At 45.3% G+C, this 23,612-nt stretch overlaps 1 protein-coding gene and 1 long non-coding RNA gene across 5 annotated transcripts in view; one reads left to right on the top strand and one right to left on the bottom strand.

Moving 5' to 3' along the window:
• Positions 1–560: 560 nt before the first annotated feature.
• LOC110295509 lies at positions 561–6,492 on the bottom strand. The gene is made up of 3 exons (XR_002378082.1): positions 6,413–6,492; positions 1,599–1,743; positions 561–865 (listed from the first exon to the last, which is right to left on the bottom strand). It is a non-coding gene; the product is annotated as an uncharacterized LOC110295509 (long non-coding RNA).
• A 201-nt stretch (positions 6,493–6,693) lies between these two features.
• Positions 6,694–23,612, top strand: part of Fryl (FRY like transcription coactivator) — a 233,474-nt gene continuing 216,555 nt past the window's right edge. For 2 of the 4 annotated variants that reach the window (XM_021161844.2, XM_029477618.1), the window contains exon 1: positions 6,694–6,912. The gene's annotated coding sequence lies outside the window, so the exon portion shown is untranslated. The remainder of the gene's footprint in view (positions 6,913–23,612) is intronic. The other 2 variants (XM_029477617.1, XM_029477615.1) reach the window with 1 other exon arrangement.

The raw sequence follows: 23,612 nt of genomic DNA, 5'->3' as shown, positions 1-23,612 counted from the left end.
GCCGCCACATACACACACAAAGGAGATCAGTGTCTGGTCGTGTAACTATGCCACCACCCACCCTCAGCATAATTTCTAGTTCCTTGGATAATCCAAGAATTCCTATTCAAAGTAAAAAGTTGAGAGCCGGTGGCAAGCACTTGAAATATAGTGCCTATACGTATTTCTATAGACTCTTCTCTCATTCATACATGGGAACATATTGAATATTGCTTCCCGCTTTCTTTAAAGTGTCCCAGCTCTTCCAAGGTACAAAGTCATACTTTGCAGGACACTTGATAATATATCCTGAAGTCTAGCAAGATTTTAAGGTCGTTTCTAAGTGGGCACTAATAACATCGGCACAGTGACAGAGGGACCAAGCGTGGGACATGCAGCCTCGGGAGCTGGAGGGAAAAGGATAGCAGGCCCAAGAGAAACCTGTCAGAAAACTGGGTCCCCACCAAAAGTGGGGTGGGAGGGCAGCGCTTGCCTTGATTACGAGAGACTGGAAAGCCAATTCTCAGTCCCGCCAAAAAGAAAAACAAATAAACAACCACAAAAAAACTAGTCATGGGAAAGCAAGCCATTTAGTCTTTCAGGTACGTTAATTTAAAAATAAAATAAAAAGTTCACCTCCTGCATGTGCTTTGGGGTGCTGGATTCAGTGGTCCTTTCATGGCAAGGTAGACAAAAGGGACTGAACTGGATCCAGGTGGCCTTTCTATGATGCCTTTTGTTTCTCTAAGTTAAATGATACATCCAAGCTACGTGACGAGTCCACCACAGATAGTCAGCTAGACAGTTAATAACGAATCTGTGGTGTATTTCTTCTTCTTTCTAGTAACATTTTCAGCCAGTAGCTGTCTTTAGAATGTAACTCCTTCTGTAATAAAAAAAGAGAAGGGAAATCACCAAATATCAACAACCAACCATAAGGTACTTTACATAAAGTTATATTATTGGTAAAGGCAGCTCAGTTAATAGATGTGTTTTTTGGGGGTGGTGGTGGTGGTGGTGTCTCATCTGTATTCATCACCTACTCCAGATTAGAATATAATGTTTCCAGACTTTACCATGGTGTTGGGAGGTTTTTCTTTACCAGGTGGTTAGCCGTTATAAACTATCCCGCCACAAGGACCTTATATCTGATTGGTCTGTGCTATCACAGAATGGTTTGGACTTATATCACCCCAACATGCTTCAATGTGGCTTGTGTCGTCATACCTATGCCCTGTCACATAGAATAGACAGAACTGGCCATTCACCTAAGGAATTAAAGGTCCAAGGGAAACGCATATGCCATGTGCTTGAGATGTTGTTTATTTAAACTTCGTGTGTGTGTGTGTGTGTGTGTGTGTGTGTGTGAGAGAGAGAGAGAGAGAGAGAGAGAGAGAGAGAGAGAGAGAGAGAGAGAGAGAGAGAGAGAGAGAGAGAGAGAGAGAGAGGAGGGGCGCAGGTATGTGCACACACACATGGAGCTCAGAGGGTGACAGCCTTGGGTGCTCTCTCCTTACACCTTGCGGAGGCAGAGTCTCTTGTTTCTATCTTGCTGCATATGAGAGAGGCCTGCAAGCTTCCGCCAGTTCTCAGTTACGGCTTTCTGCCTCTCCACTCACCTTTGCTCACCTTCGTAGTAGCGGTCTGACAGATTTGTGCCACCACATCTGTGCTTTCTTCGCATGGTTTGTAGAAGCGATGGCTCTCAAGCTTTCATGGCACCTGCTCTCATCCTTTGAGTCGTCTTGCTGGCTCTAGAAATATCTTAAAAAGAAAACTGAAATGTGTATTGTTTTCCTCCTTGACAAAGAACAGCAGAATCCTCTAAGGATTCAGAAGTGTTTTTTAAGAGCAGCGAGGCTTCCCAAGAGAAGGGGAGGGACTCTAGGGAGCACAGTAGATAAAGAAGGAACTCCAGAATTACTCAGGAAAACCTCAGAGGCAAGGGTTAGGGAGATGGCTCAGCACAGAGGAGCACTGGCTGCTTTCGTAGAGGAGCTGTTCCTAGCACTCACGTGGTGGCTTACAACCATCTGTAATTCCAGTTCTACATATCCAAGGGGTTTCTTCTGACCTCCTCCAGCCCCCCCACACACCCCAGCTCCAGAAGAAGCACTAATTTTTCTCATGTATTCTGACAGGTAGTAAACAGTATGATTATAATGATTCAGTCATATATACTTACAGTAGGGCAAAAATTTATGATGTTTTCTCCTTATAAGTATTTTTGGGAAATATTTTTTTCTTAGTTTTCAAATATTTTTTCTCCTTAAGAATTTTATGGGGGAAATGCTAAGACTATATTAATTTCCAAACTACCTTTTGAGGAAGGTCAAAAGGCCATGGAAATCAGAGTGCTTTTCGTGCTGGGTGTGGTGGCTCATAGCTTTAGTCTCAGAACTCAGCAGGCAGAAGCTTATGGATCTCTGAGTTGGAGGGTTAGCGTGGTCTTAACACTGAGTTCCAGGTCTGCCAGGGCTACACAGTGAGACCCTTTATTTGTTTGTTTAGTTTTCCTGTTAAGATTTTTGTGCGAGGGCTGGAGAGATGGCTCAGCAGTTAAGAGCACTGCATGCTCTACCAGAGGTCCTGAGTTCAATTCCCAGCAACCACATGGTGGCTCACAACCATCTGTAATGGGATCTGATGCCCTCTTCTGGAAGCGTCTGAAGACATATATATAATAGTAAATAAATCTTTAAAAAAACAAAAACAAAAACAAACAAACAAACAAAAAAATCAGTTTCTGTGTTTAATGAGAAAAGAAAATACATTTTATGTATTATTTATTGTTTATACTATTACTTTGCAAAACAAAGAATTGATATGGTTTATGTCAGTTCCCTATTTTCTTTGAATATTTTACAAGTGTATGAAATAAAGGGTGTAGGAGGACAGCCTGGGTAACACCTTGGCACCGAAGATAGATTTACAACAGAATATCATGAAATTGCAATGCTCTTAGAATGGTACTCAGGCCTAGACTGGATTTCACTTGTGAGCTAACTTTTCTCCCTCATCATTTCAGTTTCCTGTGCACTCCCAGAAAGCCTTCTGTGAGGCCAGCTAGCACAGTAAATGGTGTGGAAGCAAAGTCACACACATGTGGCCTTGCTCTTCCAGCGCAAACAAGGATGGTGAAAGAGATGGAAGAGAAGCGTCTTGCTTCTGTCTTCAGTGTGAGGCCTGTCATTAGAACAGTACCCACGTGGTAAGAAAGTTGCACCAAGAATAAATCAGAGAGGGCCTCATAAGGAAAGCGAAGCCCTGTCCTGGGCCAGCCACTTGATGGATGGCTAGGAAAGTCCTCCAGGAAGGAAAGAAGGGAAGGTAAGACTCACAGAGGACACCATATGGCTACAGGCACTGAGGCTTGACTGTCAGGGAGGAACGATCAGGGAAGAAACTTGAGAGGAGGCCTGGAGTCAGGTTATGAAGGGGCCTCTTTGTTTTGTCCAAGTGCTTAGATGATACTCAGTACATGCCTACATCCTTACAGTATTGTAAGCAGGATGGAATTGGAAAGTCCAGTGCAGGGACTTTTCAGTCTCAGTCAGTAGAACAGGCTGGACTGTAAACTGGTAAGTGCTGTGTTTCAGTGCTGCTCTCAGTGGATGTCAGCTAGTTAACGGGAAAACACATTTAAACTTAGAAAGTGGAAGACCTGGGCCTTCTCTAAGAAACCAAGGAATCTTCCCAGAAGTTTTGTTCTTGTGCTATTTTCAAAATATATATTTTAATTTTAAACTTAAAGATAGCAAATACACTTATTTTTCAGCTGCGTTTAATATATTAAGATCCACCTAGGGTGATTGGTGTTTCTGTCTCCTCCCGACACATGTATCATTTCTTAACTTTTGAGAGCATACATTCGACTACCTAGCCTGAAGTAGTCAATTGACTGCTTTGTTTGTTTGTTTGTCAACTGTAGCTCCCCAATTGTGCTATAGAACATTAAAAACCACTCTTCCTAGGAAGGCATGGTGGTATATGCCTGTAATCCCAACATGTGGTGCGATGGAGGTAGGAGGATGGGGAGTTCTAGGAAATCTACAGCCATATAGTGAGTTCGATACCAGCCTCCATGCCATGTGGGTGGGCTGAAATGGGCTGAATAGATCTGTCATGGATAAGCGCAGAACAATCTTAAAATAACTCTGTGTGAAAGGTGATAAACTTGCCACAGTCAAAGAAAAGAGAGCCTACAAGTGATTATGGCCGGCCTTCTGAGGCCCCGGGCCCCGGGTGCTGGGGCAGAGCACAGCACAGTTAGTTTGCCGGACCTCAGAAAGCAGGTGCTTAGATTGAGCTGAGAACTTTACCTAGAGTCACACAAAAGCTACAGCTGTGCGTACACTTCTACCAGGTGCCTCTCCCTCCTGAGTATTACACTAGTCTGCTTTACTATAGCCTCGTGGATGACTAAAAGCCAGAAGTCGCCTCAAAGCTTGACTAAGAGCTAGGAGTATAACTAAGCAGCAAGGTGTGTATTTAACGTGCACAAGGCTCTGAATTCCATCCCTGGTACTGAGAAACAAAACAGAGCCAAGGAAAAACCCAACACACACCCAAAAGCCAAGTGTATAAGCAATAAATGAGCATCCTTAAAAAGAACATATATGTGCCTACACGTACAAGGATGGTTACACAGACAGACAGTTGACTGCACACGTGTACAGGTATAAGTAAGTACAAGTGTGAAGTCATACAAGCTCAGGTTCCTTGTCTTCATTCAGATTTAGTCAGCATGGATGGAAAATATTGGGAGGACGAGGGATTTAAATTATTGTTGGCGTGCACGAGGTAGCAAGTCCCACCCTGATCACGTCTGCATTGAACGTGCATAGATGTTATTGGTCATCATTCTCGCAGTCATCCGGTAGAATAGCGAGTCCCATAGCACTGACATTGTATTAGCTATTAGAAACACTCCAGAGATTATTTTCAATATGTAGAGGATTCTGCATGCTACATGTCAATGGCATGTGATTTTATATGAGACCTGAATAGCGGAAGATTAGGGCATCCCTGGGGTGGGGGGTCTTTGAAGAAATTCCCTTGCAGATATGGGAAAGAGGAATGACTGTATTTGGAGGAGTAGGTTGGAGAGGGGGCTTAGTTAAAGGCCGTAATTGGGTGCTTGTATTTGTGAAGGTCTTATAAAACAGCTAATTTCCCATCTCTTGTCTCGGCGTGTGACAATCGTAAGGGGCTGAGACTTTAGATCACTGGTAGAGGACTTACCTTGAATGCATGAGTCCCTAAATTCAATCCCACTGCTGCAAAAATGTACAAACAATTTAAAAGGACCTGCAAACACCAATCAAGTCCCGCCTCTCTTACTGCTCCTTAATAATAATGGCCCTCTCTGAGTTCAGGAAAAAAAGCCTTATCTCTCAACTGTCTATGCTTATTTCCCTCTCTCTAAGCTGGACTGGCTTCTAGGGCGGCACTGGGCACAACCACTTTCTTGGCACTACTGGAGGTGACTGCTGCACCTGTAGGGATCCTCTGACGTCGTCAAAGGATCATCAAAAGTATCAAAGACCATCGGAAATAGAGAGAAGACTTAACCTGTTCCTTACTATTTCTTGGCGGGTCCCAAAGCCATAACCACACTCAGGTTTTCTGGAAGTAACCTTCGTTTCCTATATCTGGGGTAGGAACCTGGTGCTAAGTTAATGCAGATTGCGAGGTTGTCGCAGGATTCCTCTCCTTTAATGAGCAGGGTTCTGCCACTCTCAGGTTTCTCCTGGCGAGACTTCTCCCTCTTCCTTTGGGTAGATGTGCTTTCCCCTGAAAGGTGCCACTGTCCTTCAAAGACTAGCACTCTGGTGCCCACATTTGTAACAAGAGGAACTTTGAGAATATCAGCAGAGAGGACTATATGTTTAATCTTTCCAAAAAAATTAAAAAAAAAAACCACATAGTCCCGCGCAAACGCCAGTACGACACACAGGACATGACCTAAACGGAACTTCTAATGGGAAGAACTTAACGCTTTTCTGAATGTCCTATTGCAAGATAAACAAGGAAACCCCTGGGTTTGAAGACACCTTCGTAAATTCTTCCGGGTGCGTAAAGCCAGAAAGCCAAGGATGTGAGCAGAGTAGACAGGGAGTGTGAACTTGATTAATTCTCAGGAGCCAGTATTAGGATTTCAGGTGTTCTCACTCCATTCACGAAATAGCAGGATTGGGCTCTCAGGACCCCGCAGCTGGTGTGGTGTGCTTTTTATCTGAAGATTTTTGCATCCTTTCCACCTCCCTTTCCCGCCTTCCTCAGTATAGGTTGTTTGTGCTCGACCTCTACCAACATTTAAAGGGACAGAGGCTTTGGAGGGTGCCAAAGTAGGGAAGACTTTACGACTGTCTTTCAGCCGTCCAGGGAGAGTGATAATAGGTAAGGGGCGTGCAGACTTGCCTTTCCTTACCCAATCAGGTGCACAGGAAGATGTCTTTCTACCAATAAAAATAAAGTTAGCTTTCCGGAGGCGGGAGGGTGAGCCGTGACTGCCAGTTCTCCAAAGCAACGTTGGAGGCGAGGACCGAGAGTGATTAGAGGTAGGTCCAACCCGGGGGAGGGGGCGGGGCGAAGGTGGGGAAACTCTGAGCGGCGGGGAGGCCGGCCAGTGGAGGGCGAGGACCGCTGTTCCTGGTGTAGTATCCTTCGCCAATCAGGAAGGCGAGTGGGTGGGCGGGGCAGAGAAGGGGTGGGCAGAGCTCGCAGCACTGCCGGGCGCCCGTCGGGCTCTGGGAGAGACAGAAATCCGGTTAAAATCAGAGTCGGAGGGAGGTTTAACCACGAATCGGTCCCGATCGGATTATTCCTTAAAGGGGACGCGCCATTGTCAAAGAGAACGGAGCCTGGGGCCCGAGGGCGGGGACCGGCGGCGCTGGAGGAGCGAGGCAGCTGCACGGGACTGGGGACCTGGTAGGTGCTGTTTGGGGAAAGGCGCTTCATTTCACTTTCTCTTCCAGTGCGGGGGCAGGATCCGGGATGCCCGCCGACCGTCGGCCGTGGGATCCCGGGTCCCCGGCCCTGGCCGGCTGCCCTTCTTCCTGCGAGCCGCGAGGGAGGCGGACCGGGATGGGCGGCTGCGGCGCTGGCTGGGGAGGCTCCTAACGGACGCGGGCGCGGTACTGAGCCGGGGTCAACCGAAAGCCCGTCGGAGCTGCGGCAGACCCGTGGGGGAGCACCGCGCGCCCTGCTCTGCTGCGCGCCTCCTTCCCGGCCCGTGCCCGGCTCTCCCCGCGCTCCCGGCTGCCCTGGTCGCGCGCCGTCGTCTCCACGCTCGCTCCGCTCTTCCCGCGCGCCCGGCTGCCCTGAGCGCGCTCCCTGCGCCGCTCGGCGCGTCGGCTCGGTTCGCACGCCGCGGGTTCACCGCGACCCGGGAACCGCCCGGCGAGGAAGCGGGCGGCGGGGCGGTGGCGGCAGGCGCTGCTGCTGCGTTGATCATCCGACCCGGCTGAAGGTGCCGGCAGGCGGCCTCGGGAGGAGAGACGGCGGGCCCGCGCTGCGCGCCGAGGTTGCCGGCCCGGCCGGGCATTGTCCGCGATCCTCCGCCGCGTCTCTCCGCCCACTGCTTGCGGTGCTGGGAGGGGTGCGGACCTGGGCGCAGAGCCCACTCCGCCTGAAGCGACGGCGCACCCCCGGACCCGCGCCTTTCCGGAGCCGGGGTCGGCCCGGCGGACGCCAAAGTCACCGCCCGCGGCCGGGCCTGTGCAGCCCGGGCCACCGGCTTCGCAGACACCAGCGCTGGCTCCTCGCGGGCCGGAGCTCAGCCGTGCAACTTTTCTTTGCCTTCTGATGGGAGTTGTTGCTTCCGGGCGGCAGGTTCTCCCGGCCCGGCTGAGCCTCGTTTCTTGCGTCTGCAGAGGCCGATATCTAAGGCGATCTGGGGCCTGAATGCTTTACTATACCAGTACAGCTTTGTTCCTCATTACCTACAATCGCTTTGCTTGTGGACTTTCGAGGATATAAGTCCCAGGCTGCTGTGTTAATAAAAGAATAAATAAACGGGTGGGGGACTGGCTGAGGGGCTAGAGCTTCAGACAGAGCTAAATGTGCTTTAACCTTTAAACTAGGGAAAGTATTACCCGGACTCCACGACAGAAGCTCTTTGGGAAGGGTAGAAGGGTCTGTAGGATTGGGGGTGGGGTGGGGGTGGGGGAACAATGAACAACTTTTGATGGAAATAAAAGTTGGTTTTATAAACTGCTGTTCCGCCTAGCAGGTGCCTTCCATAAAGTTGATCTCCCCTACTGAATGCAGGCATTGTAACTACTTGCAGGCAGGCACTCTTGCTATTGGTGAATCAAATAAGAGGTCTTTGCACTGTGAACATTCTGCCGGTGTTGAACTTGTCAATACTTGCAGCAGAAATCATAGCTAGAAACAACACATCCCTTGTTGGAGTCCTTATTTAGAAAAGAATGTTTTCATAAGCCTTCATTTTGACAGTTTCTTGAGCAATGGTTTGTAGAGCGCTTGGAGGCGGCAAGCTGCAGCCTTATCAAGGAAGTAGCATCCGGCCTATGATTCTTTGGTCTTATTTTTGTTTCTTATTTTCAAATGTAGCCGCTGATCCTGGTTGCCTTGTGCTCTGTTACAGTATTTTGTACTTTGCAAGAATGAATTTTGTTGAGATACCTGGCCCGGGTGGTTTTTTTCCTTCCTTTAAGGCAATGCAGATTTTAAAATTTGTTTATTTTTAAGCTACTGTCTAAGAACTCTTGAGTGAATGTGAACATTCCCAATCTAAACAGAAATAACACAGAAACTATATTTGGGAAACAAGTCCAGCTTGAGACATTGATACTTGAGAGAGAATTCCTTTGATAATATCCGTTTTTGTTCCACCTTATTATTTTAATTCTCCTGTGTTAACAATATCAGGCAAGTACCTGGGCATAGTCTTCCTTGCTTATTATATGAAGGAGGTGTTTAGAACAAATTTAAAATTTCCCGTTTTTACTTCCTTATTTAGTGGCATATTTAGACAAGAGACTTTCTAAACTTTAAAGAAGATCACACAAGGAGAAAGTGTTCAGGAGTGCTTACCTTTGAAATGCCTATGCATTATGTGCTGAATGGTATGCGTTTTTCTGTGTTTTCTGTGTACTGCATACATATTTCTAGATAACTATGAGTTATGACTGCTTAGAGATTCTTGGGAGAGCTGGGATGGTCCGCTTTGCCTTATATCTTTGCAGATCCAGTGTGTAGCTGCATACTCAGTAGAGGAACTGTTTGAAGTCTGGCAGGAAAAGATGCTATCTTACAAAGGTGGAAGATACATTGTTCTCTAACTGATACATATGATGCAAACTGCACTCCTACTGAGCTGTATCCTCAGACCTAATGAGCTAGTTGTAACAGTAACAATTCCTATGTGAGGCTTGAACCCAGACCTTCTTGAATGCTAAGCAAGCACAGGACCACTGAGCCCAACCCTCAGCTTCCCCTCTCCCCACTGGAAAACAACAAAATTGTTTCTGAACAAGATTATACCAGTAAACAAAAAGCGGTTTTCAGATAAAGCTATCTTAGTTGCAATATTGTTTGTTGGTGTATAAAATTGTGACTTAAGTCCATAATACCTGTTGGACAGCTATCTTCAGCAATGGCATTCACTTATTACAACTGTTAGAATTAGACTTGATCTACCATCGGTGTCTGTTAAGTACCTGCGTGTTTAAGTATGGTAAATAGAGTAGAAATAGCCGACAATCTAATTCAGAACTTTATTGGAGGGAATTAAAATGACTCTCCTTGGGAGAAAGACAGGGAGGGGGTGTGCCAGAGCAGTAACAGTGACTCTGGAATCATGGGTAAAGAAACATTGAATGGAAGAAACCTAGATGATGTGGGAAATTTCACTGTGTTCAGTAAAGTGTTTCACATAGGATATTTTTAGATGGGGATTGGGTATGAATGCTACTGTTTTAACTACAAATCTCTGAACTATTTTGGGGGCATCGGAGCTTGAGCTGTGAATTTAGGTGTTGTTAGCTTCAGAGTGGGCAGGTTCCATCCAACCAGGCTAAGCTCATCACCCTGTCTGCAAGCCGGCCCTCTGTCCTCGTCATCAGAAGTGATTTCTCTTTCCTTTTGGGCCTGTACAGAGCAAGCCTTGTTCTTGTTTGTTGGTTCGGTATGAGTGCCTGTGTATTTCTGTCACTAGATTGTGGAGCTTGGCTGAAGTTGGAACCCTAACCTGTTAACTGCTGCCTCAAGTACCTGGGCAGTTTTATTGGTTCCCCCAGTATTCTATAAATCAAGAAGTATTAAGAAGCTCCAATACTTGCTTGTATTTGGAGGAAAACATTTATGTAAGTTTAAAGGAAACACTTTTCCTTATCACTAAAGTTCACATGCTCATTGATAAGGAAGGCCTGTTCAGACCTTAAGACTGTCCCAGAACATTGCTCAGTCCTGTAGCCCTTGCTAGTGGGTTACTGTCTATTTTTTGACTTTTGTTCCTTTATTACAACCTCAGAACTGACTTAAATGAGTTTTCTTGAAAATCTTAGCAAGTTGTGATTATTGTGAATGGAGGAAAATAATAATATTTATGTAAATCTTATTCTCCAGGCTCTGTAATTCTTCTCTCTCCCTTTCTTTCATTGAATAGAAGATAGAAGACTGCGGTCAGTGTACTTGTGTTCAGGATGTGGGTGTAAGGATTAAAAAAAAAAAAAAAGACCAGATGCAGTGTGCTGGAACATATTACCTGCCTTTCCCCTGTATGTATGTTTGTTTGTTTTACTATGAAAGGAAGTGTTTTATTTATTTTTTTAAATAAAGTACATGCTAAGCATAGTTTCTTCGTAGTTTTTGATTTGTGTAATCTTGAAAGAGAACTTTAAGGAGTTGCTTTGAGATTCACAGCTCACTCTTTAGGTATCCCAGAGAGAAACTCAGATTTGTTCCTGATTGGATGACAGAAGGGGCTTTGCCACTCATTACAGACAGGCAGCTGCGGTATTGGCTGAGAAAGGAGGTGAGTCAGTTTCTAGGTGCTCCTTTAAGCGACTCCAGAAGGTTCCAAAATAGACAGTCCAGCTGCTGGCAGAGAGATAGCCTCATCTCGGAAAGTCTTCATCCATTAGTACATTTGGGGAGTTATGCCTGCTGTGGATGCTGGGGCTCGCAGAGAGGATTAGATTAAGTCCCAGAGTCACCCGTTAGCTGATGCTCTGTGTGGCCTCTCTCAGGGTGTCCCGGCAGCCCCACCCCACCTTTCTAGGAGGTGGGTTCAGGTGTTCAGTGCTAGGTGGCTTAAACCTGTGAGCCTTAGACTTGTTTTCTGGCATTTCAAACACTGCTGTCCCTTCCCTGTGGGCAGGATTTTTCTGCCATCCACTCAGAGAACAACATTGTGTGAGTATGTATGTCTGTATCCAAACAAGTCCTTCATATTAGTAACACATTTCTCTGTAAGCTGAGACACTAAAATAAATCAGTGCTTTCGCTACCATTTGTGGATTTTCTTTTTTATAAAAAACAAAAGACAAAAAAAAATTTTTTTTTTAATCACCCATGTTTAAAATTCATTGTGAAGTGTTTGACTTTTACACAGGGGCCTTTCTTACCAGCTCCCCTTGACCATTGTGTTGAGGAGGGAAAGAGTTGAACTGTTGAGAAACAAGGAACCCTGAAAATCAGAACACTGGGGTCAGCCAGTCCAGGGAACCATCTGACTGAGGGTCATCCTGTGCAGGTTGACCATTATTAAGGTAGCAATTTTGATTTGTCGAGACTTGTGAGGATGAGCTGGAAAGGTGGTTTAGTGATTAAGAGCATTTGCTGTTCTTGTAAATAAGCCAGGGTGATTCCAGGCGCCCTCACGGTGGTTCCCAACCTTCTGAAACTCCAGTTCCAGGGGATCTGACACCCTCTTCTGGCCTCCGTAGGCAGTGTACGCATGTGGTGCACTGACATACATATAAAGTAAAATATAACATAAAATAAAAGCAAAATCTTTTCTTTTTAGTTTGAAGATTTACTTATTATTATACATAAGTACACTGTAGCTGACTTCAGACACCAGAAGGGGGTGTCAGATCTCATTATGGGTAGTTGTAAGCCACCATGTGGTTGTGGGATTTGAACTCGGGACCTTTGGGAGAACAGTCATTGCTCTTATTTGCTGAACCATCTCGCCAGCCCCCTAAAAGCGAAATCTTAAAGGGAAAAATGCAGGTGGAGTTGTAAAAAGTTTTAAAAACTAAAAACATTTTCTACAGCTGTTTGTTTATTTAATGTGTGCATATATGGAGGTCAGAGGACAACATGTGGGACTATGGTACATTCCTGAGCCATCTGGATTTGTGGCATTGCCAGGCTTGGTGGCAAACAAACACCTTTGCTCACCGAGCTTTGTCACTGGCCCAGGAATTACAAAATGTAAGCAACGGTTTAATTTCCATGCCATTTTCGCTCCTTTGATATTCAGTGCTTTAAAGTTGAGTGTGTTTTAGTGTGTCCCCCAGATTTGTATCCCATTATCATATTTAGCTTGAGAACTTTCTGCAGTCCCATCTCCATTCTGCTCTCTAGCCCCAGGCAACCCCACATGGTGTCTTTGTAGGTTTGGCTGTTCTGGATATTTTGTCTCCATAAAAAGTAACACTTTAATAACTCTTGTATTCAGGTCCCTTCCAGTGCCTTTAAACCCTAGGAGTGAATCCATGTGCCTGCTTTCCCTGATGAGTGCAGCGCCAAGTGATCTTCAACGAAGAAATAAAACGAAGCTATCCAAATCCTTATTTTGCCAGAGCCTAGAGAATGATGAGAAAAGATATTTTGCTTAGGAAAATCAATGGACTCTCTGGTAATACTTCTTTCTATCAAAAGCCAGAGCAGTCCTCCAGTGAATGCTAATCCTGCTGCGTATGTGACCCTGCAAATGGTTAAAACTGAAAACTCTGCTTCAAAGCTTGATCTTGCCGTGCTGTCCTTGTTGGGATGATCTGAGCAGCCCCTAAGACCTTTTGGGTAACTGATCACTGAGACCCACAGATGGTATTTTTTTTAATGAAAATAATTTTTATATAATATATTCTGATCCTGGTTTCCCCTCCCCTATCTCCTCTCAGATCCTTCCCACTGTCCTGCTTCATGTGTCGGAGAGACACACACATACACACCCCGTACAAACGCAAAACTGGGAACCATAATATACAAGCAAATGATCAAGAAGGTAGAAAATGCCTAAGCAATGAGATATGAGACAAAATTCTTCAAAACCATCATTGGGTCCATGGTGTGTTGGCCCTCTACTGCTGGGCACAGGGCATGCCCTAAGTGCATCCACAGATAACATTAAGCACCTCACCTTCTTTCCCAATGGTTGGAGTTCCTAGCTTCTGTTCATGACTTCGTACAGTTCTGAGTGGTGCTGGAGATCAAACCCAGGGCTGGGCAAGCACTCGACCGACTGAAGCCTCCCTAGCCCAGGGCTTTGCCTTTTGGGGATTGCTGAGAGTGATCCTTTTCGATGAAACGCAGCACTTCCAGGCCGCTGCTGGCAACAATAGAAAGTTCACACCAGCTGTGCCGTCCTCATAGGTGCCAGCCATTGTCAGACAGGTCTATTTCAGAATGTCCTTACTAAAGAGGCATGGAAGTGTTGGCTTGTTTGTTTGAAGGCTGTCTAAAAGTTGATTAAAAAGAAGCATTAGTTCAGCACAGCCTTGCATTTATTATATATATATATATATATATATACATATATATATATATATATATATTTATTTATTTACATTTAATTTGTGCATGTGAGTCTACTTGCATGTTTGCCAGGGTGCATGTGTGGAGTTCAGAGGATTTGGCTCTGTTCTTCAACCAGGTAGGTCCTAGGGATTGGAGCCAGGTTGTCAGGCCTTGGTGGTTAAGTGCCCTCACTTGCTGAGTCATCATGCTGGCTTCAGTATAGTATCTTAGATTGTAAAATATTCATACATGCTTTTGTTCCTTAGACGAATTCCACTGTAATATTTCAACTTCTTCGCACCTGTTTTTTCTCTTTTGTTCTATTATTTATTTCATGGTGATCTTCATGCATGCATTTAGTTCAATATGGAAGGATGCTGGGAACCTAAGTATAGTTTTACTTTTCTATTTTATTTTTAAGAGTATTTATTTATTTTTATCCTGTGTGTGGGTGCCGTGCCTGCAGGCATGTCTGTGCATCTTGTCCATACAATGTCTGCTGAGGCCGAGAAGAAGGTGTCAGATTCTCTGTAGCTGCTGCCTGGGTGCTGTGAACTGAATCTTGCTTGGGTCCTCAGCAAGAGCCACAGCGAGAGCTCAGAGTCTCCAAGCCCATGGCTGACTTTGAATCTGGAGGGGCCCTGAGCCACGAAATCCCTGACACTCTCTGTCACTGTCAAAGGCTGGAAAGCCCATTCTCCCTAAGAGCTTCTATACCGTGTCTCTCCGGGCACCTTGAGTTTATTAAGCCCAGTGAGACCCATTTTGGGATTCTGACATCCGGAATTGCGAGACGTGTTTGTTATTTTTTTTTTTTTTTTTGTTTTTCGAGACAGGGTTTCTCTGTGTAGCCGTGGCTGTCCTGGAACTCACTCTGTAGCCCAGGCTGGCCTCGAACTCAGAAATCCACCTGCCTCTGCCTCCCGAGTGCTGGGATTAAAGGCGTGCGCCACCACGCCCGGCTGCGAGACGTGTTTGTTATTTAAGATAGTAGTTCTGTGATGTTTTAGTGTAGTCACTGGAAACTGATTTGTCTCCACATACACAGCAGGAGCTGAGCCCACATTTTATTGTCTTCCTATAACCTGCTCCAATCACCCTTAGATTTTTCTTTCCAGAGCAGTGGAGAGACTCTGCCCTTTGTCCTTTGCACACCTGAGTGCCAGAATCCCATTCCCTCCAGTTCTGTACCGCTGTCTCATGCAGTGTCGTGGTCCTCACAGAGCTGTCTCACTTGGAGAAGCTTGATCCTCCTTTCAGTAACCCCACTAGCATCTCTGATGAGGCGGATAGCCTCATGTGTCTGCTGGAGTTGACAGCTCCATTGCTTCTTACGCATGCTCCAGGTCCAGGTTGATAGTGTGTGGGATCGCTGCTCAAGATGAAGTTAGGAGAGAATAGGGAGATTTGTTCCCTGAAGCATCCTGCTGTAAACAATTAACAAACAATTAAGGTGGCAAAGAGTAGGAAGTGCCACATGACTCGGAGCTGGCTGTGGAGACAGTAGCGGCATTCATGAGAAGGCATTTCAGGCTAGAACGATGCCCGCATGTCTTGTAAAGGATGGCTGAGTGGGCCTCTTCAAATTAAAGGACCTGGGGACGTGGGCTTCAGTGAAATGGTATATGCATTATGAAAAACACAGACGCTAGCTACTTAAGTTGCCTTACATTTTGTAAACATATGAAAGTTCTGAGAGCTGTCATGTGTAGGTGCTGGGGCTGAACTCAGGCCCTGTATATGAGCAGACAGTGCTCTTAACCGTTCGTTCACCATCTCAAACTCCAACATGAAAACACTTATTTTTTACCTTCCTTATATATTATTTAGTGAACGTGAACTTGGGTCACTGGGCTAGGTGGCAAGGGCCTTTCACCTCAGAGCCATCTCAGGGCTCTACCTACTGAGCTTTATAAAGTTGAGGAGAGATTTGTGAATTAAACAGAACTCCAGACGTAAGTTCTAGTCAACTGAGGACCTCAGGACTGATGGTCTCAAGTAAGGCGATGTCTTGACTAGGGCTTGTCTTAAGGCATACATACTGCTTTTTAAAATTTTTTATTCTTCCTGAGACAAGTTTTCCTGTGTAGCCTTGGCTGTCATAGAACTCAATCTGTAATCTGTAGACCAGGCTGGTCTCAACCTCTCAGAAGTCTGTCTCTGCCTCCTGAGTGCTGGGATCAGAGGTGTCCATCATCACTGCCTGGTTCATACCGCTATTTAATTGTTATTTTATTGATTTTTTTTTTTTTTGCTATAAAATCTCAGTGTGGTTTGAAATTTAGTATAATCTGATTCATTAGTTACTAGATATATTGGTTACGGTGTGCCTGCCACCTGCATCGCTGTGCTGACCTGTATGTGCAGTGTAGAGGCCAGAGGTCAGCGTTGGGTGTCTTCCTCTGTTGCTCCTCCGCCTCCCTCGCTTCTTCAGTCCGGTCCTCTCCCTACGGGCCTGGCCACTGAGACTCTGCAGTTGACCCGTCTCTGAGTTCAGGGCAGATGTAAGTGCGCCAAAGCGTGCTTGTGGAGGTCTGTTCTCTTCTTCCACCTCGTGTGATCCTGGGGTAGATATTAATTTGGCAGGCCCCTGCTCAAGTGACTTTACACACTGAGCCATCTTGATGGCCCTTAATTACATTTTTAAATGAATGTACTATATGTGTACTATATGAACTGAGTAAGACAGTTATGTCAAATTAACTTGCCTTTTATTTTTTTTTTTGGAAGAGGTATTAAAGTGAGGATAGGAGAATGTACATTGTACATTCTGGAGACAGGAGAACATACAGTTTTACTGGACTTCAGCCAAAGACTAGACTATTTATTCCTCTGTTGGTAGTAGGTTATCTGGTAGACCACTGGCAGAAAATGTGACTAGTGGAGTCATCCCTGTAAACCTTCTTGAGCCAGAAGCTGGTGACAGGTGGATGGAAACGTCTAGTGTGATGCACACACACACACACACACACACACACACACACGAAATGATCACTATGTCTATCAAATGCTTGGATTAAATGAGTTTCGTGGGGTTAACTTACCGAAAATAGCAGCTGTGGCTGAAATGTCAAAGGCTACACGCTGTTTTGATGGGACAGGATGTAAAAGTCACATAGATGTGTTCACAAACCATCTGCGCAATTACAGGGATGGGGGAGACGTGGCTGAATACAAACAGCACTGGTATTTTAATGACTGTAATAAACTCAGTGTGGACTTAGAAAGCAACACAGAATGATAATCTGGACTGGGGGAGGCCCGGGCTAGAGCTGCATTATTCTGATATTGTACATAAGGCTGGACATGGTCGGTGTACTGCATGGGTGTGGCAGTAATATCCCCAAATGGGCCAGAAAACAGAAGACCAAGTGTTGGTGAGGAGACAGGGAAGTTAAACCCTCATCCATTGCTGTGGAAATGTAGGATGGTACAGCTTGCTGCTGTAGGCAACCAGCTCACCAGAGTGCCCATGCATGTGCCCCAGATAACCCCATTCCTAGGCATACACTTCAAAGAAATAACAACGGTTATTCACAAATACTTTAGACAGCGGGCACCAAATGTAATTAGCAAGGTGCTAACTCATTGGCATGGCTGTTAGCAAAAGGCAAGTAAGATGTAGGCAGGGTGCTGACTGAGAAAGGAAATGTCAGGTACTCCAGGGTAATGTGTTTTAGAGCACAGTCTTAGTGGGAAACTTTATGGCCTCCAAACACCAAGTGTGTGTTGAGAAGGAAGTATATTGGTTTGGGGAAGAGGTATGTGCTCTTGTTTGGAAATAGCTTGGCTGTCCATTTAGAGATGTGGGTTTTACATCAGTTCAGTACATTGTGTCACTAAATAGAGATCAGTTAAACACTATTGAAAGTCTAGTCTTTCTAACAAATGCATTGCGCTGAGACACCTGGATTCCCACATCATAAGGATAGATTTGAACTTCTCCTCCCTCATACCATCCATTTCTAAAAGTAAGCAGATAACCCCGGTGTGAAACACTGAAATTCCTAGAGGGGGAAAGATGTAAGGACTGTGTGCCAGGCAAAGCCATTTTGACTAAGACCCAAACCACAAGGAACAGAAAAATTGGTAAATTGGTGTTCACTGAAATGAAAGATGGTTGTGCAGCGAAGGAGACTATCAAAGTGGAAGATGACTCGCTAAATGAGAAGCAGTGTGTACAAGCCCGTCACTCATAAGGGACTCGGGTCTAGAGGATAAATAAAGGGCCTGCTCAGGTTCAAGCCAGACCGGGGTCCTAGAGACAGGGAAGTGGGCACAGTTCACACCCCTAACCAAGAAGCTGTACACAACTGGTACCTGCTTGTAAAGGAAATGTTCGTCTCCTCCATTGGAGTCTCACTTATATATTACCCACACTGCAGTGCAAGCCCCATGTTAAGGAGTAGATGGCCAGTATAAAACAAACTCAATGGTATTTTTGTAGGCTTTTTGACTGATATTATTTTGTTTGGACACTTTTTTTTGAAATTGGTCTTTTGCTTGTATACTTTGACTTCCGACTTCATGACTCTGTGGTGTGTGTGTGCATGTGTTTCATTTTTCTAAATTTTTGTTTTATTTTTTTTAAAGAGAGAAGGAAAGGGAGGAGCTAAGAGTTATGGATAGGGAGGAACTGGTGGAGGGAAAAGGCATCAGAACACATTGTACGAAAAAATCATTTCCAATAAAAGAGGCAGGCAGCCGGCTGTGATGGCACACATGCTAATCCCATCACTTGGGAGGCAGAAGCCGTCAGCTCTTCGAGAGTTCGAGGCCAGCATGGTCTGCAAAGCGAGCTCTAGGACAGCCAGGGCTGTGAGGAGACGAAAGGTAAGAAGCTGAACCTAAAATGATTAAGAAATTCCACGGCAGAAGAGTTCTTAGTAAAACCTGTCCAAGGGTGAGTTGGGTGGAGTAGTCAGAGATGTCTAGTCTCATGATAGAATTGAGAATTGAAATCCCCTTCTCCTTCTCCATCTTTCTTCGGCGAGGCTGCAGTCATCCCTCAGTTCTGTCCTTTAATGACGTCTGCAGGGGCTTTGCTTTTCTGTCAAGCTTGTCTTTTTTTTTAATAAGCACACAAGTGCTCATTTCAGACTAGTGAGCTGCCCTTACATTTCCTTTCTACTCCGTCAGTGCTAGGGCTCTCTTACTTTTTCCAGTTTTTACACGTATGTATGGTGTACATGTACGTGTATATTCACGTCTGTGGGTGTAGGTGCAGGTGAGGCTGATGCAGGGATCATCTTTGAGGGCTCTTCCACCTTATTCAATGAGACAGGGTCTCTCAATCAAACCCAGAGCTTGCCGATATGGCTAGTCTAAATAGTCAGCTCGCTCTGGCGGTCTCTTGTCTCCCCTCTCTGGGCTGGGCTTGGCTTACTGGCCGACTGCCATCCCCGCCTTTATTTACTTTAGTTCTGGGGATTGGTGCTTCATTCCTCACATTGCCCGTTACCCCTGAAGCATCATCCCAGCCACTCAAAAAGGTTTTCTCTTCTTTGTTGTCATTAGGTAGCTCAAAGTCATCACACACACACACACACACACACACATGCACACGCACACACACACTTTCATACCTGCCACTGTGTCCCATCTTGCCCCACCTATCATTCTAGGCTGCTTTCATCCGATTGTTGAACTGTGGTCACTTGTGATTTCCTGACTTTTCTCTTCTTGTCTTGGTTAATGTGTGGGAAGGCAGAATGTGTGGATAGGGTAGGTGATGTGTTTGGATCTCTTTCCCTTCTTTCCTTCCCCTGTTCCTCTGTCTCTGCTTCCCCAGTGCCTGGCTTTTTACGTGGGTACTCAGAATCTGAACTCGGGCCCTCATGCCCGTCCGGGAAGCAGGTTACCAACTGAGCCATCTCCCCAGCCCATCTTCTCCCTTTAAAACACGTTTTCCACAGATATGGTAGTTCTTGTCTGTAGTTCCAGCCCTTAGAAGGCAGCAGGATCGCTACACGTTTGACAAGGCCAGCCTAGGCTACATGGTCAGACCCCCGTCTCCAAAGATTTAAAAGAAAAAAAAAAAGCAACAACAACAACAACAAAACCCTAACCAAATAAAAAGAAAGCCACCCCCTACAAACAACAACGGCAACAAAATCATATTTTTGAAACAGATAAAAGTTAAAGACAGGTTGTGAGGTAGACCTCGAGAATTGCTGTCTGGATTTTGCTTAGGGCCATTCTGCGTGTTGTTTAGGTTCATTTGTTCCTAACATTTTGTCTGGGCACTTCTTGCTTTCTTTACCTTTGGGTATCTAGACACATCTACAGATAATTTGGGGGACTCTTTTTCTTAGATATATTCATTGTGACATGATTTAATTGCTTTTTTACCGCTGAATAAAACTCCACAAATCTTTTGAGAGAAACTCGCAGCTACCACGTGCCTTAGTTGGGGTTTCTCTTGCTGTGAAGAGACATTGAGCACAAGGCAAAGAAAACACTGATTTGGAGCTGGCTTACAGTACAGAGGTTTAGTCCACTGTCGTCATGGCAGGGAGCATGGAAGCATGCAGGCAGACATGGCGCTAGAGGAGATGAGAGTTCTACCTGTGGATTGGCAGGCAGCAAGGAAGAGAGAGACACTGGGCCTGACTTGAGCACTTGAAACCTCAAAGCACGCCCCCCAGTGACGAACTTCCTCCAACAAGGGCACATCTCCTAATAGTGCCACCCTCTATGAGACTATGGGGGGAGGGAAGCATTTTCATTAGTACCGTCACATTGTGATTCTCTGTTCTTACTCATATTTTATCATATATCACTAAAAAAAAAAAAAAAAAAAAAAAAAACCACACACACACACAAACAACAGACAAGGACTCCCTCAAGCAATCTGGGGCAATGATTTGATCCTGAGCAGTATCCATGTCCCAGGTTTCCTTCTCTGAGCACCAGATGTTTTCCACAGAACAGCATCACACAGGTGAGGCTGACAGACTGTAGTCACACTCAGTCTGCTGGCATCAGGGGCGCACACACAGAGTCAAGATGGTATTTTCAAGACTTGTTCTGATAGGAGGAGGTTGCTCAGCCTGAACCTCTCCCTTCCTCAGGACTGAGCTTGAGCTGGGAGTCTGGAGAACAGGCCACTCTCTTGAAAACCAAGTTCAGTTTGGATGCACTCAGTAGTCAGGTCCCCAGTTAACCTCACCACCTTCATGTAGCAGTGGGTATCTCGGGTGTGGGTGGTCCATATTTAAACCCACTGATAGCCAGAGACGCCCTCTACAACAACCTTGTACCTCATAGTCTTCCCTTTCATCATTTAGGCGGTTCTTCCAAGCTTCTCCCCAGATGACCTTCCACTATGTTCTCACTGGGTTGGAAAAGTCGGGTCACTATCAGCCCGTCACTGTCATAGGAGAGCAGGAGTACCAGGCTTACTTTAGCTCCCCAGTGCCTTATCCCATGGACCTGAAGGACCTAATCACACATCTATCATACAGGAAAAATGAAAAAGTAAACTCCTTTCTTTAATCAGAGTAAGAGCGGCCAGCCAGCAGCCTTCTTCTGGAATGCTCTGTGCACATCTTCTTCATTCCTTAATTGAGAAAAGACGCTGCACATTTGTCGTGAAGCCAGCCTTCTAATTATTCTGTCTCTTGAATAGAATCCATTCCATTCTTCTTCAGTGGAGTTCACCAAGTTTCTGATTTAATGGGATGAATTGTCTCTCCTGCCTCGCAGCTGCCATCCTGGGACACATTTCTCATTTTGTTCTTGGATCCTGGCCACCGCTTCTTGTGTCTCTCGCTCGAATCAAGCCTTATCCTTTTCCACCCTAGCTTTGCTGAAGGACACCTTCAAGTAAATGGACTTATTCTGCCTTCTTCCTCGATTGACGGCTTAGATAGAAAAGTCTATGCTCAAATAATTTCATTTTGGAAGATTCTGAGGCTCTGTCCTCTGCTACTGTCTGATTTGAAATTAGATTTAGGAAAAAAAAAAGACTTATTTTTATTTTATGTGTATTACGGGTGTTTTGCCTGCGTGTGTGTCTGTGCACAGTGGGTGGTGTATAGTGCCTGTGGGGGCCAGGAGAGGGTGTAGGATCATCTAGGACTGGAGTTACAGATGGTTGTAAACCACCGTGTAGGTGCTGGGAAGTGGGTGCTCTGGGAGAGCAAGCCAGTATGTACATTGAAATTGGACTTTTAACCCTCCCGCCCCCTTTCCACTCAGACTACTTAGGGTGCCCATTATTTTGGTGTCTGTGAATGTTCACAGACGCTCATCTTCATGGTCATCTGACTTCCTGTCCTATTTTCTACCTCTTCCTTAGGGTCCTGTAATGGGGTTGGTTTTTCTGGTCTGTGGTTGGCCCGTAGGTACCCTTGACCTAGGTGAGAGCTGCATCCTGAGTCCGTTCCTCTTGGCTCTCGGGGGGGGGGGGGGGGGGGAGGAAGAGTTCAGGAATGTAGGGCTGATGGATCTCTCAAGCTTCTCCTCGGCCTAGAGGCGCAGTGTTGACTGTGCTTAGTCATTTCTGTGTGTTGTGTTTACCTGGCCAGTGATTGTTCTCTGTGTGACCCACACGGCTTGTGTGTCACATGCTGGGAGCGAGGCTTTCTTGGATTCACATACCGACTGGTCTGTGAATAGCGTCTGGTGGGCCCGTGGTACTTGGAGCAGTTGTGGCTGTATTGTGTTTTATAAAGAAGTAGGAAATGAAAAAGAAAAATGCTGTTCAAAACTGTCAGATGCAGAGATCAGACTGGCTCTGTGCTGTGTTACTTTTCTGTTGCTGTGATAAAATACTTAAGGAAGGAAGAGTTTAATTTGGCTCATCCTTCCAGAAGGGGAGTCCCTAATGGCAGGGAAGCCTGGCATGACAACACAAAGCCAGCTGATAACACTTCAGCCAAGCACCGAGTGAAGACAGGAAGTGAGGTGGGGCTGTAACTCTCCAGAGCCCACCCCCAGTGACACACTTCCTCTAGCAAGGTTCCACCTCCGAAAGGTTCCATAACTTTCCTGAATGGCACCACCAACCATGTGATTAATTAATATGATCCTATGGAGTCATTGTGTTTTTTATTTTTTATTGTGTGTGTGTTTTTTTTTTTTTAGTTGCTCAGGTTAAAAATCTTAACAAGTCATTAGAAGTTCTCATAGTCTCATCCTATTCTCTTAAATGACATATAGTATCTTCTTTTTACCATATATAATATATAATTATATATTTAAAATATATTATTATATATTATATAGTATATATTAATATAACTTATATAACACATATAACATATGTTTTTATTAGTTATATAATAAAATGTATTTTATATATCTGTATATATATATATATAACATATTAGTTATATAATACATGTAATACATATTTATTTTTATTTATTATTTATTTTTTTTGAGAAAGGATCTTTCTTTGTAGCCCTGGCTGTCCTGGAACTTGCTATGTGGACTAGGCTGACCTCAAACTCAGAGATTCGCCCACCTTAAAGGTGTGCTGCGCCACATGCCCAGCTGAAGTCATTATCCTAAGTGACAGTCCATTCGCGTTTCTTCAGGATTCCAAGAGCCCTGTACACTTCACCAGTGGGTCCTTCGAGTAGCACTGGCCAGGAACAGCTGCCAGGCCTGTGCGTTTTCAGGGACCAGCCTTCATAGTGGGGCTGAGTGAATCAAAGAGCTGTGCTAACGTTTGATCACAAAGCACCTCCTGGCTGCAGGCCTGCCTGCCATGATGCTTCTGTCTCTCTCCTCTGATTTCCAACCGTTGAGCCTGCCAATGGCCGCCAGGTCATGACACTGGCAGGATTTGTCTCTCCATGCTAGAATGTTCTTAGCCTTGCCTCAGGCGGCACCTTTTCTGAGAGGTTGACCGCAGCTCCTGCTTACCTGTGCTTCTTTCCAATTTTCTTTCTTTTTTTTTTTTT

This window comes from Mus caroli, chromosome 5 (assembly GCF_900094665.2).
Source record: "Mus caroli chromosome 5, CAROLI_EIJ_v1.1, whole genome shotgun sequence".
NCBI classification, from domain to species: domain Eukaryota; kingdom Metazoa; phylum Chordata; class Mammalia; order Rodentia; family Muridae; genus Mus; species Mus caroli.
The sequence above is the reverse complement of the archived record's forward strand: the minus strand, read 5'-3'. Positions and strand labels throughout refer to the sequence as shown.